The following is a 14,574-nucleotide window of genomic DNA, read 5'->3' as shown; positions in this document are numbered from 1 at the left end:
AATATCATTTGGTTATCATATATCTTACACTAGCCCCTTCTCTTGGCACGAGTTGATGAGTTGATGATGATGATGGAAAACTTTTCTAGACATAATTATAAGAATTGTAAACATATTTGTTGGATTTATCTAAAGTGTTGTTGTAAGTACAATGCCTTCATCGTTTTTAAATGTGGGAATCATTATGCCACCTTGCTAGTTACATGTGAAAATATAGGGGATAATAAGAAGTAAAAGAGAAAAAGTTCAAAAATCTCTTTCCTTCAATATAATACAACTATGAAATGGAAGGAACAATAACATTTCCTATAATAAAAGGCAAAAATAAGACTATTGTAACATGTTGTGTGTACTCTATTTTTTTTTTTTGAGTAAAATCAAACACAAAATTACATTTCAGCCTCCAATCCACAAGAATAATCAATATAAGTCATAACAAACATGAAATTGCTAGAACTCCACATGCACAAAACCTATAGCTAGATTGGCATAATGTAAAAATTATTTTAAATTTTTTAACATTAGATGCCTACTAAAACAATTTCAATGCCGAAATATTCCTCGAAACCAAATATTTTAGAAATCTATCATGGATCATGGACAATAACATGTGATTAATGATTATAATTCAAGAACATGTCAAATTGGAAAATTTACCCTTGTAATAGTATATAAAAGTGTATGCATAAGTTTAAAAACTTCATAAAATGCAAAAAAACCTTTCAAATATGGAATAGAAAAACATTATGTACATAGCATTAAATTGTAATATCCAAATCCTATTATTCTCAATATGGAATATCAATAAAAGGTGCATATCCATGAATTTCATTTGGTGGGTACTAAGTGAAATATGATTCTTTTGCTTATTACTTGATTATAGTCATTGGATATGCTTTGACCGCAAATTTATATATAAAAAAGAAGATATAGGAGATAGGCCACTCCACCAAAGAGAAAAAAGTGAAGTTTGTGGTGGAACTCAATAAGACCATGGAACAAATAAAAGGAAACATAAGTATAGTGTTTCCTTAATGAAATCCCTAGAAATGGATACTCAATTAATTATCAATCTGGTTACTCTTCATCTACTAGTCTCCATGCTTTTAATAAGGAAAACCCTATATCATTGCTCTCAATAGAGGAAGATAAGAAATATCATTGAGAGAGAACTCCCACAGATACAACTTGGTTGTTATTATTTTGATTCACCAAGCTAGGATACATGGATATATTAGCTAAACTAGTGGCTAGAGTTATGATTATATTCCAATTAGCCAAGATAGGGTACTTGGATACATTAAATAGACTAGTAGATAGAATGGTGATTATATGATGCAAAAATATGAAATTAAAGTATTAAATTTCACATATGGGTTCATACAAAAATAAATGCATATTAGGGAGAAATAAATGTCAAATACATTTGTGATATGTTGCACCAAGTACATGAAAATATCCGAGGATGAGGTACTCAACAATTACAAGTATAACCTTCTCATTTGATTATATCTCATAACATGAATTTGTTGGAAATAATACTGAGAGGGGGGGTGAATCAGTATTATCTAGCCATTTAATAAATCTTCCTTATTTGATCTTTGAATTATTTTTGCATGTCAGTACCATAAAATAATGAGCATGAACAAAGAAAACAGATAGTCACACCAAAGAACACAAGATGTAAGGTGGAAACCCAATGTGGGTGAAAACCACCTGCTGCAATATGTCCCTATCTTCTTTCAAATTAGAAACTTCTTTTACAATGATTTTGCACTGGTGCAGTCCTTTACCAGTACGCAGGCTGCAACCTGCAGAGAGCTACAACTCTCTCTCTCTTGTTTTCCAGTCTACTCCTGGAAGGGAGCTACAACCCCCTACTTCTTTTCATAAAGCATCAGATGATCAACAAGTACATAACAGTTACAGTTCACTATAGATATCAGATCAATAACAGAACTAACCCAGAACACTTTATCAACAGAGAAATTCAATCAACAGAACATCTTAACACAGAGACGCAGTTTTTCCTTCTGTGGCCTGCGACCAGACGCAGTTAACCTTCTGCTCCCCTGCGTCCACACGCAGATATCCTTTTGCTGCGCTGCGTGCCCACGCACTGTTCCTTTAACTGCTCAGCGTTCTGTTGCTTCAGGGACGCAACCAGAAACACTATCGCGCCGCGTCTTTTTGCTACAGGGACGCACCCAAAAACACTATCGCACCGCGTCCTTTTTCTACAGGGACGCACCCAAAAACACTATCGCGCCACGTCCTTTTGCTACAGGGACGCACCCAAAAACGCTATCGCGCCGCATCCTTTTGCTTCAGAGACGCACCTGAACCTTGATCGCTCTGCGTCCCCACGCAGATCTCTAGTCACTCAGCAGCGTCCAGACGCACCTGAACTTCGTCTGTCCTGCGTCCCCACGCAGATCTCCAGATTCTGCACTGCGTCCCGGCACGCTTTCCTTTCACTGTACCTGCGTCCCTTCGGGTATGAAAGATTTCAAGACTTTAAGTGTAACCCAAATAGTCAGATCTACAGATCTGATCTTGCGCCAAAGGGATCTCAGTCCTTTAGTAGATTCGCCTTTTAGATCTAGACCAGATCTCACCCAATAAGATATTCAACCAAAGACATACATAAACCAAATGATCTCCTTTGCTTTATATAGGCAAGCTCCTCCTCAAATCATGGAACAATACCACGAGCCGACACCACAATAACACAATACCGTCGGCTAGATACCAAGAGTAAAACACAAGAAACCCCCACGTGTGCTTTTCTCTGCCTTAAAATGTGTGCACTGGGTGGACGCACCTCCTGAACGGCTGGTCTGCGTCTCTGGACGCGGCTTCTGCATGGTGTACCTGCGGGTACGCACTTTCTGTAAGGTATACCTGCGTCCTCCTTATTTCCTTCAATATTTGATAGCTGATCATCAACTTCTGCTGCTGACTTGAAGAACAGTGACCTGTCACCTGAATGGGTTGCCATCAAGGAAAACACTTTAATCATAATGCCAACAATCTCCCCCTTTGGACTTGATGGCAACCTCACAAACTTCAGCTTCATTCTCCCCCTTTGACATCAAGGGCAAAAGGGGTATGCTCCCCCTAAGAACATGCTCCCCCTGAATATGAACCAGATCTACAACAAAGAACCATAATCCACCATGAAAGAGATAGAGACATATTGCAGCTATTTCCAAGACCTCCTTCTGACCATCCTCCATAATGCCAACAATGCATTATATGCTCCCCCTGAACCTGTACCATCAATCAGAAAAGATTCAACAACAAGATGATGCATCAACAACCCCCAGCTTTTGCCTGAGGTACTCAAAGGTGTCCCTGGGCAATGGTTTGGTGAGAATATCAGCAACTTGTTCCTTAGAAGGAACATACTCCAACTTGACCTTCTGTTCAAGCACTTGTTCCCGGAGAAAATGATACTTGATTGGTATGTGCTTGGTTTTTGAATGCATAACCGGATTCTTTGAGATGCTGATTGCACTTGTGTTATCACATAAGATGGGGATAGGAGGTGTACAAGTGATTTGAAAATCCTGCAAAGTCTGCATCATCCAAAGAAGTTGGGTGCAACAAGATGCAGCAGCAACATATTCTGCTTCAGCTGTAGACAAGGCAATCGAACTCTGTTTCTTGCTGAACCAAGATACCAGTCTGGAACCCATAAAGAACACACCACCACTTGTGCTTTTCGTGTCATCCACGCTTCCGGCCCAATCTGCATCTGTATAAGCATGAAGAGTAAGATCTGTATCTCTAGGATACCATAAGCCATAATTTTGAGTCCCTTGAAGATATTTGAAAATTCTCTTCACTGCCTGAAGATGAGTGTAGAGTCCCTACTTTACACCTTATCCTCCATCATTACCTACTGTTTTCATCACTTTCCTCTCTCTTTTACCTCATTTTCCACCCAGATCATTACATTAGTTGTCATTAAACATGATCAAGTGAGCTTTGCTAATGGATAATTGTTTTGTTTAGTTTTTGACATACTTGCAGGCATTCCGCAGCCATCTGCTGATTCCGCAGCCATCTGAAGATCCCGCAGCCATTTTATTGTTCTCAAGGTTCCACGTGCTATTTTGTAGAATGAGCCACGTGGGCATGTTGGGATATACATGCTCGAGGTTCCTGTGCCATCAGTTCAGCCGGCCACGTCATTTGTACCTCCGGTCAAAGGGGGTCAAGTTTCGGTCAAATAAAGACAGCTCAACGTGGATACGTAAGCTGTTTGATCACGTCGGTGGAAAAGGTGACCTGTCCATGTTTTGAAAGTCGTGGGAGACATGATCTAATGTTAGATTCATTGCCCATATCGACCGAGACCTCCAGCTTGACCACGAAGCCTATGACGTGTTAATTGCATCTTTAATGCGCATGACAGTTAGTTCATTTTCTGTTTTTATGTTTACGTATTAGGCCATCCTACAGATGCCTATATATACCTGCATCTGCGTACGCTAAGGTTACCTTTTTCAGAGGCTGTAGTGTATGTATTTGTGAGAATTTTGGCACGTTTTCAAACTCTGTTTTTATAAAGGGTTGTTCCAGCACTTTTGGATTATGTATCTTTGCATATAAAGTAATGGAAACACTGTTTTGAAGTCTTAAGAGCATCTGAGTTTTCTGTGGATAATATGGATGGAGGGCCCCTGTTCGTATTAGCCTTGTAAAGTATTTTCATGTTCATATTTCTGCAATTTCTTTATTTTACAAACAGAATTTCTTCTCTTGAGTTATGTACAGCTTGATTTCTCTTTGTTGCTGCAGCCTTTATTTTCACTGATCAGGTTTACTTCTTTGCAGGTCCCGGGATTAAGTGTGTTGTGTTTGCTTTAAAATCTAATGGTAGTTGCAGTTGTCTTGTTCATGATGCTGCCTTTTTGACTCTGTTTTTTTAGACTAGTTTTAGTTTAATTTTACAAGTTGGATGCTAATTCGTTTATGCTCTCTTTATCATGAATGGCTTATATTTCAAGAGAACAAAACACTAATTAATTGCAGCTTGTATTTGAGTAGTCTTGGCTTGTGATACTAATACTTTTTCCACTTGTTACACATAATCACATATGTAGGAAGCAGTATGTTGGAAAAAGCTTAGTAGTGTTACAATTTGTCAATTAGAGTAGATTAGAGTTTTTATCAGTTCTTGGATTTGTTTTCAGCTACCTCCTAATCGTGTTTTACGCAGTACTAAGTGGTAGAAGCAGGGAGTTAGGAGGAGATAATCATTAACATCAATCCTTGAAGTGATTTTCTTGTTTCTTTTATTTGCAGCAGTATGGATAGAGACTAATGCCGTTAGAACGTGGTCATTTACTTTCAAGTCATTTTAATTTATTCATTTCTTTCAAGTTCTTTTCTTTACAAATTCAGCAAGTAATTAGAAATCACCTTCACTCACCTCTCACACACTTTCACTCATCTAGAACTCACCTCTCACACACTTGCACTCATTTGTCTATAATCATCACTCCATCTTAGGAAGATAAGTTAACCATAAACAACACCCCCAAACAACAAAAGCTCTAAGAAAGTTACTTAAGTACATATAGTACACCCTCACTTCATCAGCTTACGAGCCCCGGGTTGACAATTAATACTAGCAATTTAGATAACACTAAATTGACTAAACATTTTGGCGCCGTTGCCGGGGAAGTGAAATTAAGTAGCCATACTTAGAGAAAAAAAACATAAGAAAAATTTCAAGAAAAGAAGTTAATAACCTATCTAAGTATGCTCTCCTCTTGCACTTTAGATTGATCTGGAGGATCAGAAAGGAGAAAGTTATTGATTTAGTAGTCTCTTGAGTATGCTCTCTTCTTGCACCTAGAGTGAACTGGAAGATCAGAAAAAAGAACTATTAACTTGACTTGAAGAAGAAAAATAATAAAAAATGACATGCATAGAGCTAGAGATTCTAGAGGACGGTTTTTAGCTAGAGCTCGAAGTTCAATTTTTACAAGTCCATCTGCTTCAAGGGATAGACAAGAGACACCCCCCTTATCTCCAACCGAAACTCCTAGTCCTAGAATTCCTAGAATTCAAGAGCCAAGAGTTGACTCTCCTACACCTTCTATTGAGTTTGAACCAGGAAGAGACTCTTCTCTTTCTCCTACAGGAAGACCAATTTTAATTGAGGAATTGGAATCATCTGAAGAAGAAGGAGAAATCTCTTCTCATTCACCTTTTGTAGAGGAACCAGAAGATTTTGAAATCCCTAAGAGAATTATCATGGCAGAGGAAGAAGGAGGTGGTAGAGGTAGAGGTAGAGGAGGAGGAGGAAATAACAATAATAATGGAGGAGGTAGAGGTCCCATTGGAGGAGGAAATAGAGATGGGGATAATTCATTTGGGTTTCCCATTGTTAATGAGGATTCCCGAGCCACTATGAAAAACATCTCACCATCCGTCCTCCCAAATTTCCATGGGTTAAGAACTGAGGACCCTGAAACATTCTTGTTTGAATTTGAAGTTGTGTGTCGAACCTATGACTATCTGGATGATACTCAGAAACTCAAGTTGTTCCCCTCAACATTAAAAGATCAAGCTTTGAAATGGTTCATGGGGTTACTTACTCAATCCATTAGGACTTGGGATGAAATGAAACAAACCTTTTTGGATAGGTATTTGGACTATTGTATGCCTACTAATCACAAGGACGAGGTATTTAAAATGATGCAAAAAGAAGATGAGAGCTTAAAAGATTTGCTTGAAAGATTTCAATATAACTTAAAAAGAGCAAAAATGAGTAGCCTGGATGAAGAGACCTTAAAATCCCTCTTATTAAAAGTCATTAGAGATGGATGGATAGATATCTTAAACATGATGGGGAAAGGGGATATTTCTCAACTTTCTCTCAATGATATAGCAGAACTTTGTATCCATCTCTCAAGGGGCAAATCAAAAACTCAAAAAGGGCCTAGAGATCCTTCTCTCCTTAGGGCGAATAAATCTGCAACAGGATCAGTGAGCAGGGCTGAAATCAGCAATATGCTTGATGAATTTAAAACTGATATCTTAGGGAGTCTTAGTGAACAAATTGATACCCTTAAGATTCAAAATAAACAAAAAGCAGAAGTTGAGGCTTTGGCTATCTTTTGCCCGAAGTGTAGAAAGAAACATGCTTTAAGGGAATGTCCCTTAGATGCACAGGTTGTAGAAACATGTGTAATTTGCTCAGAAACTCATGAGACCAAGGATTGTCCTTCAATCCCTGGGCTCAAAGCAGTCTTTCAAGAAGATCCAAGTACGCTTGACTCTCTCTGTTTTATTGCAAGGAGACCTTGGCAAGGACAACAGAATCAAGGGTTTAACAACTCTATGAATTCTCAATCCCAACCAAGTTGGAATCCTTGGCAACAACCTTGGCCTCAACCTCAAAATGCTTTCCAAGCATGGATGCAAAGCATGCAAAATCCTTATGCAAGACTTGCTCAATTCTATCAATACCCTCCATCATTTCAGAATCAGCAAGCTCCACAACTTCCAAACCAAGGTCAACAACTATCATTACCATACCCTCAACAACAACAAACTCCTCCACAAAATCAAAATTCTCAACTCACCCAGCAGAATTCAAATCAACTTCCCTCTCAGCCATTACCAAATCCGAATAATAGGAACCCTCAAAATGCTTATGTGATGGAAGGTCAACCATTCCCTACCTATATGGTTGTTCCTCTCAATGAAGTACAACTTAGATCAGGTAGAATCCTAGATCAACCTTCCACAAGTGTTCAACAACCAAGCATTTCTGAGGAGGAATCTCTCAGAGTTAATAAAGGTTCTGAAGTATCACTTCAAAACCAAAATATCCAAAAAGAAAAAGAAAAAGAATCAATCTCTACAACTCCCATAGTTGAGCAACCTTCACCTACAGCTACACCTCCCTTTCCTGAAAGATTGCAAATTGATAAAGGGGTGGAAAAGCAGATATGGGCGCCTGACTATAACTTCCTAGATGAATTGAAAAATGTATGTATCAAGATTCCCTTGTTACAGGCCATTAAGGAAATTCCCATTCTAGCGAAGACAATAAAGGAGTTGAGTTTGAAGAAAACAGTAAAAAGAACCAGAGATACTAAAAGGATACATCTAGTTGGAAAAATTGCAGACATAATGATGGGTAAGATTACCATGCAAAAATATGTAGATCCCGGTAGCCCTATTGTCAAAACTCATATTAATGGGGTGGAAATCCCAAATACTCTTATTGACTTAGGAGCCGCAATCAACATCATGAGTAGACAGACCATGGATCAGTTAAAGCTTCCTAATCTTCTCTTTACACCTACTTTGCTGCAGCTTGCAGATAGATCAATCATTAAACCTGATGGTGTATTGGAAGATATTCGAGTCTCTCTAGATTCTTGGGAGTATCCAGTTGATTTTATGATTTTAACTCCCAAGAATAATCTAGGAGGACATCCTCTTATTTTAGGAAGACCTTGGCTGGCCACAGCTGATGCTTTCATAAGTTGTAGGTCTGGAGACATGTATATATCAGATGGTAATTCCACCAAGAAATTCAACTTGTATCCCCCAGCAAAAGCTATAACAGAAATAGGAGAAGATGAATGGGTAGAGGATGAAGATACTATACAACCAGTTCTAACCATCTCTGAGATCAGTGAGGATAGTCAAATTCTAAATACATTAGAAAATTTTGAAGTATCTTTAGAATATGACTCTGAACATTTTCAGATAGATGCAGACATTGAATATCTCTCCTCTAGACAAATGTCTCTCTTCTCAATGGAAGAGTTTGGCAGTTCTTCAGTTGAAATCCTCCCAGGAAAAACATTAAACATTAACAAAAACTTGGGAAGACCACAACAAGAAGAATTAACTAAACTGTTGCAAAAACATTCCACTGCCTTTGCATGGGAATACACTGACATGAAAGGAATCGATCCTAAGACTTGTATTCATCACATCTACATTGAAGAGAATAGCAGACCTATTAGGCAACCACAAAAAAGGATGAATCCAAATCTTAGGGAAATTGTGAAAGAAGAACTGCAGAAATTGCTCAAGGTAAACTTCATTTACCCCATCACAGATAGCCAATGGGTTTCTCCCTTGGTTATAGTGGCCAAAAAGAATGGTAAATGGAGAGTTTGCATTGATTATCGAGAATTGAACAAGGCAACCTTAAAGGATCATTTTCCTTTACCTTTTATTGATCAGGTACTAGACACTTTAGCAGGTAAAAAGTATTTCTCATTCTTGGATGGTTTTAGTGGGTACAATCAAATTCAGGTAGCACCTGAAGATCAAGACAAAACCACATGTACTTGTCCTTGGGGAACTTTTGCCTACCGAGTACTCCCTTTTGGATTGTGCAATGCACCTGCTACATTTCAAAGGGCTGTATTAGGAATCTTTTCAGATCTGATTCATGATTGTGTAGAGGTATACATGGACGATTTCACAGTTTATGGTAATACATTTGAAGAAGCTTTGGAAAATTTGGAAAAAGTACTGGTAAGATGTAAGGAAACAAATCTTTCTTTAAGTCATGAAAAGTGTTTTATGATGTTTACTGAAGGGATTGTTTTAGGACATCATATTTCAGGAGATGGGATTAAAGTTGATAGATCTAAAGTAGAAGTCATCTCTAAGTTACCTGTTCCAAATTGCCAGAAGGATGTTAGAAGTTTTCTTGGGTTTACTGGGTATTACAGAAGATTTATTGAAAACTTCACTAGGATAGCATCTCCTCTTTTCAAATTACTTACCAAAGACTGTGAGTTTAAATGGGATCCTGAATGTCAATCTGCCTTTGAAGCTTTAAAGTCTAGAATATCTGAAGCACCCATCTTAAGGGGGCCAAATTGGAAACTCCCTTTCCACATCTCTACTGATGCTTCAGATACAGCTCTAGGAGCTGTTTTGGGACAAAAGGATTTGATCCCTTATGCCATTTATTACACAAGTAAGAATTTGACTCCCACTGAGTTAAATTATACTGTTACAGAAAAAGAGTTCTTAGCTGTGGTACATGCAATCAACAAGTTTAGACACTACATAACCAGCTATGAAACCTTTGTCCATACTGATCACTCTGCCATAAGATACTTAATGAACAAACCTGTCACTAATGGTAGAGTTACAAGATGGCTTTTACTCTTGCAAGAATTCAACATTACTGTGTTAGATAGACCTGGAAAGCAAAACACAGTAGCTGACTTCTTGTCTAGAATCCAAAACACTAATGAGGATTCTCCAGTAGAAGATAAGTTCCCAGATGAATACTTGTTTGCAGTAACTACCAAGACACCTTGGTATGCAGATATGGCTAATTATCTTGTTACAGGGAAACTTCCTCTACACTTATTTCCTAATGAGAAAAAGAAAATCATTCGGGAGAGTTCACATTATGCTTGGATTTCTAATGAATTGTTCAAAACAGGGCCAGATTGTATAATCAGAAGATGTGTGCAGGAAGATGAAATGCCTGACATCCTTAAGGCATGTCATGATGAACCATGCGGCGGGCACTTTGCGGATAAGAGGACAGCCTATAAAATCCTTTCTCTAGGATATTATTGGCCTTCTCTCTTTAAAGATGCAAAGCAGTATGTTAAAAGGTGTGACAGCTGCCAAAGAGTTGGGAAACCAACTCCTTCAAATGAAATGCCTCTACAGCCTCAGGTATGCATCGAACCCTTTGAGAAATGGGCTCTAGATTTCGTTGGACCAATTAATCCACCATCAAAGCAAAAGAAATATATACTGGTTTGTACTGATTATGTTACTAAGTGGGTAGAAGCAAAAGCATTGCCTTCTGCCACTGAAAATTCAGTTGTTCAATTTCTTTTTGAGGATATCTTCACTCGTTTTGGTGTCCCAAGGGAAATTGTGACAGATCAAGGCAGCCAGTTTACATCCAATTTGATGGAGAAGCTGATGGAGGAATATAAGATCAAGCACAGAACATCTACTCCCTACCATCCGCAATCTAATGGTCAAGTGGAATCTACCAATAAAGTTCTTGAAGGCATTATCACCAAGACTGTTCATCTTCATAGAAGAGATTGGGCGGAAAGGCTCCCTGAAGCCTTATGGGCCTATAGGACCACATGGAAGAACACAACAGGACATTCCCCCTATGAACTTGTTTATGGGAAGGAAGTCCTGCTTCCTATTGAGTTCCAAATCAAGACCTTCAAGGTGGCAGTCCAATTGGGAATGAGCCACTCAGAAGCTCAAAGACACAGAATGGACCAGCTAAATGAGCTAGATGAAATGAGACAAGATGCAATTCTAAGGACCGATCTAGTTCAGCACCAAAGATCTAAATGGCATGATCGTCATATCAAAGAAAGAAAGTTTCAGAAAGGAGATTGGGCTCTATTGTTTGATTCAAAATTCAAAGACTTCAAAGGAAAGTTTCAAACTCATTGGCTTGGGCCATATGAGATTGATGAAGTCTTTAACAATGGAGCAGTTCGAGTGAAAACTATCGATGAATTCCATACTCCTCTTATTGTGAATGGCCACCGCTTGAAAATCTACCAGAAGCCATTCTCAAAAGAAGAGTTTGTCAAATTGTTCAAAGGAGATTCAGCAATCAGGCTGGTGGAGAAGGATTCTTCTCCTCCATCAGCCTAAAGCTTTGGTTTTTGAAAAAAAAAAAAAAAAAAAAAAGAATAAATGTATGAGCCTGAAAACCAATCTCTGATTGGCAGTCTCATACAGAAAACTTGAGGTGAAAATCAGGGTCACCTGACACCTCATGTTTTCTAAAAAAAAAAAATTCTCTTTCTTCCCTTATTTCATTTCATTTCATCATCACCACCATTTCACCCACCATTTCATCCATTTTCCACTCCACCTCATTTATTTTCACTCATCCATCCACCCACTACACTCCATCTCATCAATAAAGTCATTTTTTTTACAACTAAAGTGCTTTTGTGCAGTTGGAGGCCACTACTGCAGATTCCGCAGCCATCTGAGGATTCTGCAGCCATCTAATGATTCTGCAGCTCTCTGTACCTGCACAAATAAAAAACACAGTCTGTTTGAAATTTCTCTACAGCAGTAGTCATCAATAATAGTCATGCAAAAAAATCAGTGAAGGGTTAAGTGGCAAGTTATCAGAGACAAAACTAAGCGGGGAATCTGAGGTATGTTTCAAATCCTAAGCTAACAGTTATTTCATTATGTAAAGTTCTCTAAATTATGTCTCTTGCCACTAAGTGTAATGATTGCCTAGCCATGAGACCATATATTCACGTATCATCCACGACTATCTGTCCTTAATTACCACGATTTTAAATCTCACTTCTGGCTGCCTCTTCCATTAAGATCTCGTACTTAGGTGACGTAACCTAATGTACTACGTCTCCACTCACGCAGCCAAGTGTAATTTCGAAGCCGAGATCTAAGGACATAGCCATTGTTTGTTCATTAACCCTTCTACCCTCTTACGCTCATATCATTTCACTCCCATTTCCACTCGCATGTTTCATTCCATATACGCTGTTACCACACTCTGTTATGCTGTGCTCACTACGCTGCCATTCACCATACTCTGTTTTTCCCTCTCCGTTAATTCGAAACACCAGTAGAGGTATGTTACGGCTATATTCAAAGTTGAACCCATAATCCTCGGTGCTTGAAGCCGTGAATTCACTGTGTGATACCCTTGTTGAAGCTATGTTCCAGAACAGAGTTGTGAATTTACTGTGTAAAACCCTTGTTGAAGCCGTGTTCTGAAACCAAAGCCGTGAATTGACTGTGTGAAGCCGTTTTAAAGCCGTGTTTCAACTAGAACAGAGCTGTAAAAACCAATGGGGAGGCTCTTGAGGGCAGAACCAGAAGGTTCAAAGTTTTTGGAGGGTTATCCTCAGGTCAAGGAGGCATTACAAAAGGCAAACTGGTTACAATGTGTACAGAAATTCAAAGGCTACCATAAGGAGGCGACAAAGGCCTTTGCAAGGTCCTTCAAAGAAAAAGATGGTCACGTGGAGATAGGAGACTTACAATTCACAGTCAATGAAAGCAGCATAGCTCAAGCTACCTCACTCCCACAGATAGGATAAAGGTGGTTCAAGAACCGGGCAGTCCAAGATCAGCAGTGGAAACGAATTTTGAAAAACCCAGGTATGGACACAAGTATCTTTACCAAAGGGATTCCGGTTTCATATGTTAAAGAAGAGTGGACCACTTTACTCTTGTTAGTGCAGAAATTTTTCACTTGTGAAGGTAGATTTGGGGTCTTATATGTCTATCATGCAAAGGTTATGATGCATTTTCTAGGTGATGACATTAATCTCCCTTACTTTCTCTTTTCAAGTCTTAAGAAAATGTGTGCAATGGTCCAAAAGAACCCTAGAAATGCTGAAGCACATTTATGTCATCACAGTCTTGTGAAATTATTGGTAGAGGAACAATTAAAATCAAAAAGAGACTCATGGGAGAGGTTTCTCATAAGGAACCATTTTCAAGAGTTAGGAGAAACTTATGGAGGACCCCCTCAAGTGCCAAAAAGAAGTAGAAGGAAAAGAGGAGAGGGGGTTAACCAAGAAACCACTGCCCAAACAGAAACCATTGTTCCTGATACTACTATACCTGAAACAACTTCCCAAGAGGAAACAGTTCAAGACCAGTTAATTGAGGGAACTGATATACAGCATTCTGAACAGGATATTGATCCTGGATTTGCTGAAGATGATAACCAAGCAGCCCAAGGAATTATCTCTGAAACCCTCTCAGAACTTGCTCACGAAATTTCTCAGAAAAGGAAAGAACGGAAGAAGAAACGTAAGCAAGATAAGGGTAAATCTGTAGTCCAAGAAACTTCCCTCATCCCTGAAGATAATAGTGAGGAAGACACTCAACCCTTGGCTCAGAGAATGGCCAAACTTCACAAACCTGCTCTTTCCAAAAAGGAGATAAAACAGAAGCAAAAAGTACCAAAAGAAAAACAGAGTGCCACCTATGTAAGAAGGAGCAGCAGATTGCAAAATAGAAAAGTAGGGGCCACAAAGGGTAAACAGTCATTCTTCATTGACTTAAGTTCACCTCAAAAAGGTACTGCAAGTCCTCCACACGCTGAGCACATTGAGACTTCTCCTCCACGTGAGGAAAGTCCGTTTGAATATGAACTTGAGCATGAACATGGATCTGAATTTGATTATGAACCAAGTCCCAAAAAGTCACCTGAAGTGGACCCGGAGCAGCAAAAAGTGTACAATTACCTTGAAACATTGGAGCAAGCAGCCGCTGGCCCTAGTAATGTTCAGCCTTTAGAACAACAAGTCCACTCCTTGAAACAGGAACTTTTTGAGATTGAGGTTCTAAATCGACATATCACGCAAGAAAATGAGAAGTTGAAAGAGCAAGCTAAATTGGATAAGATGATTCATGATAACACCATGTTACATTTGGGCCTGTGGCAAAGAAATAACAAGAAGTGAAGGAAGAGATGCAACAAGCTCAACAGAGCCTTGATCAACCTAAAGTTCAGATGCCTAGTAAAGAAGCCAAGGGTGAATGTGTCTACACAAAGAAAGAAGAGGA

The 14,574-nt window shown here is 38.9% G+C and overlaps 1 pseudogene; it reads left to right on the top strand.

Moving 5' to 3' along the window:
- The window catches only part of LOC149156656 (uncharacterized), a 250,647-nt pseudogene that overhangs the window by 199,079 nt on the left and 36,994 nt on the right, over nt 1-14,574 (top strand).

This window comes from Pinus tabuliformis, chromosome 9 (genome assembly GCF_031772625.1).
Source record: "Pinus tabuliformis cultivar Carrire ecotype Pingquan chromosome 9, CPIR1, whole genome shotgun sequence".
NCBI classification, from domain to species: Eukaryota; Viridiplantae; Streptophyta; class Pinopsida; order Pinales; family Pinaceae; genus Pinus; species Pinus tabuliformis.
The sequence above is the reverse complement of the archived record's forward strand: the minus strand, read 5'-3'. Positions and strand labels throughout refer to the sequence as shown.